Here is a 4,891-nt window from a genome sequence, read left to right on the forward strand (position 1 = left end):
CTCATGACGACATTGACTTATAAAGGCCACGTGGCTGAAGTTTGAAATTAGACTAGACCTTTGGCAACCAAACTTAGTGTTTTTGTAAAATGATTTTTTTTTTAAATAACACACGTCATATCTGCTCTGTGCAATTAAATTACACAATATAGCCCCAATTCTCCAGTTCTCAGGTCCCACGCCAGCGCTCCTGGCTCCTCCTATGCTCGATGTGCCACCAGAGAAAGCTGCTTCCTATGGTGGCACAAGCTTCTTTCAGAAATAAGATGAATTGCTAATTCTTAAAACTGTTCTTTCCTACTCATATATCACAGGACTTAATATTCATGACTACTTGCTACTTTCGGGTGAATGGGCACTAGCCAAATAAAGGCAGGAATCCCCCCCCCCCCCCCCCCCCAGGCACAACCTTTCCTAGCTCAGCTAAGCTTCAGATTTAAAGTGTCACTAATCACACAAATCGGTAAAATCAGTCTGTATATGCAGTAAAACATGCTTGTTATACTCAATGTGAAACCTAAAGAGTTAATCCTCTGCATTGTGTGAAAGGGCTTTATTCTGTCTTGTCTGTTCCTCCACAGTTCCCAAACAATCTCTCTATTGTCCCCAATGCTTTGTTCTATCTGCACAAGCTCAGTTTGGTGTGTATTGCTAGAGAGTTTTTTCTTTTCTTTCCACGGGGGAGTGCATGTGATCAGCACAGGGTCAATCAGCACTGTCCAGACAGAGGGTCCTGCGGCCTCATAGGACACCCAGAGTAGAATTGAAACTCCTCCTTCAAGCTTAAACCAGACACTGAAAGAAGGCAGAAGACTGCTCAAGCTGCTGATGAAAAAAAGGTATTTAGCAGTTTATATTTACTAAAACTATTGCATTCCTGTGTACCGTGGGAGACCAGATAAAGTGAATGTAGGCTCCTGGGTTTAGTAAAGCCTCATACACACGATCGAACTTTAAACAAACTTTTCCCTGGATTTTTGTTTGAAGGGAGTTGGCCGGGCACACCCATAGCATACACACGGCAGGGCTTTTCTGAAAACTTTCATCACATCACGTGTTTTTTCTGCTCTTTACCGCCACCCTTTGGTCAACTTCTTCTATTGTTGGTTGATTTTAACATTGTTTCTGGGCATGCGTGTTTGTACTTCGGACAAAAGTCCGATGGATTTCTGTACACACGATAGGACTTTGCACCGTAGTACTTTTGTTGCCAAAAAGTTTGTCCATTTGCAGAGCAAACTTTTGTCCGATAAAAAACGAAAAAGTTTGTCCGATGGAGCGTATACACGGTAGGATTTTTTGAAAACTTGCTAGTTTTGAAGTTTGTTGTCAAAAAGTCCTACCGTGTGTATGGGACTTTACACTTTAAGCTAGCTTCCTAAGGGATCGGATGTTCCTCCCTGTCTCTCTCTCTCAAGATCTCCTTGTGGGTTTTGTTTACCATATATCCTGGCCTGTTGCTAATACCTCCAGTGGGGCAGAGGTGGGCTTTACCCGTAACAGTCTTACAGCTAGCAGACTATACCCAGACCCCACAGGGACAGCCTGTAACACTGCCAGTCAACACTGGATCCTGCAGATAGTTATCTCCTTGATACAATGTACTAATTGAATTTGTGTCCAGGGTAGTGATGCCCTGATGTGGGATGGGTCCAAACCCCTGAACCCCATCTCAGGATCCAGGACTGTCTCAGACATAGAAGACAATATTGGGCTTCCTGGCAGATGTGGTAAGCATTAACCTTAAGTTACGACTAACAAAATGGGTCCTGCCAGCCACCAAACATTCTTTTCAGTGAACACTCGCTTACAAGAAGTGATGTATGATGATTGGCTCACCCAAAAAAGTTTTCTTTTTTTTTTTAACATGAACCATAAATGTTATTTTATGTAAAAAGTATTTACAGAAAAATAATGGAAATAGCTTCCAGTGTCCATTTATGATCCATGTCTCTGTGATCCTTAGCTGAATGGTATAGTCCAGTTTTGACAGGTATCGCTCCCCAAAAGTTGGCCAACTATTGTCAAGATGTATCTAGTTTTAAAAATCACGTTATAAAAAGGCAATACTTGTCTATATTTTGTGCTGTTCTTCCGAAAAGACGCCAGTAAACCACTAGTCATAACACAAGCCTGTGGTTTAATTAACCTTCCGAATCAGATCATTAATGGCATCTCCTCTATGTCCAGGATTCCCCACCTCAGACAGATAGCTCTCCCTGTTCATGTATAGCAATAGACAGGACGAAGAGGCATAAGAACTTATTGACATCCATAAAGTGTTGGCCTGCAGAGTACAGTTTATGAATCACATGTTCCAAACAGATGATCCCAAACTTTCCTAGCTCATCTTCAATCATAGTATTGTTTGTAAGGGCAACTTTTTTGCCACTTACTTTACCCGTCCACGTTTCAAGATAAGCTCATGCACAGACTTCAGGTTTGGAATACCCCAGGCAACATATGGCTAAATAAACTGTAGCATCTTCAAGGTTTCTGCAGTTAGCTTTACAAACGACCCTGAGAAAATTTTGCCCAAGCGGAAAGTTTTGAAGATTTGCATCACTTGCTGGCTGACTGTTTCTCCAAGCTGGGAACTTTCTTCCGGTACACCTCCATCCTCTGCAATCTACAGTCATCTCTCATTTTTCTTCTAAAGTTCCAGACAAAGGTCTCTAGTCATTTAAATTGTATTTTCTTTCCAGGCTGAAGCGTCCTCTTCTCTATTAATGATATTTTGGCTTTTACTGCTTTCAGTACTTGATACTCTTGTTTCTTCAAACTATTTTCTGGCACTCGTGGAAGCTTCCTGGGCTCTGTTCCCTCCATTTTGTCGATCTGTATTCTTAAAAACGGAAGCCACACACGTACTTCCGTACACAACACGTGTTCTGGTTCACTATCTTGGGCCAGAAAGGTGTTTTCAGACCAAATAGTTTTGCTCACCAGTACCCCATTGAGCTAAGAAATGGTTGTTGACCTCGCTATTTCCTGCTTTTATAAGATCATGATAGTCCCAGTCCTTTTTTGGGGGTGTCCTATCAAGTAGGAATAGACCTGCAGCCTTTAGTGACAGTTTGCCAAACTGTAAATTTCTGGGTAAGGTGTGTTATGTTCCAGAGAAGTATTACCTGAAAATCCTGCCAATTGGTAGATCTTGGAAGGCCTTCCCAAAGTCTTGAATTTCTTGAGGAATTCCTTGGAGTTTTACGTACAGCAACTTTCAAGGTTGAGCACCATGTCTGTCCACATGAGAAGGATCCAATGGCTTAAGTGTTGGTCCGTGGAACTTCTGTGCAAGAAGTAAATTGAGAGGCTGCCCTTTGGGGGCGACCGCTTGTTTGGACACTCTTAGCACCTTCTTATGCTTTAAGAAGACGGTAAAGTTGAAAGTTCAAGATGGAGTTATACTGCTTTCCCCATCCACGCTTTATTCTCCTTAATGGGATCTTTGCCACAAAAAAGGTGTTTTTCTTTGTGGCCCTGAAAAGACTGCTCTCCCACCTGCTCATGGTTCCCAAACCTCACAGAAATGTCAGACCTAATCTGGACCTCAGAGGTCTTAACAAGATCCTGAAGGTACAAAAATCAGGATGGAATCGATTATTGCTTGGGTTCATTAGGAAAATTTTCCGATGTCTGTGGATTTTTTTTTTTTACAGCTTAAAAACGCCTCTCCGTGTTGTTCTATGGCCTCATGCACACACATGCTTTTAGGAGCTAAGTGGCAGCATTAAGCCGTGCCAAGCTTTTTTTTTTTTTTTTTTGACGTGTCAAAATCATTGGTTCCCTATGAGAGACCATTGATTTGAATAGAAGTTGCATCCAAGTTGGATCATGATGATCCGACTTGTGGTCTGAGGATCCCCCATGCCAAAATGGAAAAAAATGCTGTGGGGTCCCCCCCAAGATCCATAACAGGCCCTTAGAATCTGATATGGATCTTGAAAGGGAACCCCACACCAAAATTAAAAAAATATGGAGTGGGATCCCCCCTGAAAACCATACCAGACCCTTATCCGAGCATGCAGCCTCTGATTCTTCTGCCTCCCCGAGATTATTTATTTATTTTTGATACTTTTTTGGGTGAATGAGTAAGGGTACAATGTATCTCATACTCTTGGGGTGAGTGGCTGGGTTTTTGGGGCCCCCTTAAAGGGGGGCTTCCAGATTCCGACAAGCCCCCTGCTCACAGACTCCCACAACCACCACCCAGGGTTGTGGGGAAGAGGCCCTTGTCCCCATCAACTTGGGGTAAGGGGTGCGGACCCCCCCCCTTGTTGAGGGCATGTGGCTGACTCCTCCCCCCTTTCATGACCTTCTGGGCTGCATGCTCAGATAAGGGTCTGATATGGATTTTGGGGGACCCATTTTTCAATGGGCTGAAAGTCGGTTCAGTTAAGACAGCTCTCATAGGGAACCATTGATTTTGAATAGAGGCAGAGAAATGCTGCTAAAAGCTAAACGCGCATTAGGGTTAATGCAAAAAGCAACTAAAAGCGAGTTTTTACAAACACTTTTTTCTGGCATTGGTAGTGGCTTCATAGCTCATTTTTGCTAAAGTCCTGTGTACATAAGGACTAAAGACATAACGGTCTTGGTTCCAACACACTGCTTAGAGTACTTAGGCTTAGTAGTGAATATGGCAAAAGTACTGCTTCCGCAGGAAAATTACTGTCTCTTCAAACCCAGAAAAATTTCCTGAAGCTGTTGAAACGTCCCTTAATTTGGTCATGCATGAAAGCCCCAGCGTCAGGAGTGGAAATGCAAATGTCATAGAGATGCACATTAATCATTATTTTTAATACAAAACTGTAATACTATGCAGGATATGCCAGGAACAGGACACACATACCTGATCTTCTATGAGGTGGTATCCAAAAGTTTCAAA

At 42.6% G+C, this 4,891-nt stretch overlaps 1 pseudogene; it reads right to left on the minus strand.

Annotated features, from left to right (window-relative positions):
- Nucleotides 1-2,106: 2,106 nt before the first annotated feature.
- Nucleotides 2,107-2,829, minus strand: LOC120917550 (annotated as a pseudogene).
- Nucleotides 2,830-4,891: the final 2,062 nt, after the last annotated feature.

The sequence above is a fragment of the Rana temporaria genome, chromosome 11 (genome assembly GCF_905171775.1).
Source record: "Rana temporaria chromosome 11, aRanTem1.1, whole genome shotgun sequence".
Lineage (NCBI taxonomy): Eukaryota > Metazoa > Chordata > Amphibia > Anura > Ranidae > Rana > Rana temporaria.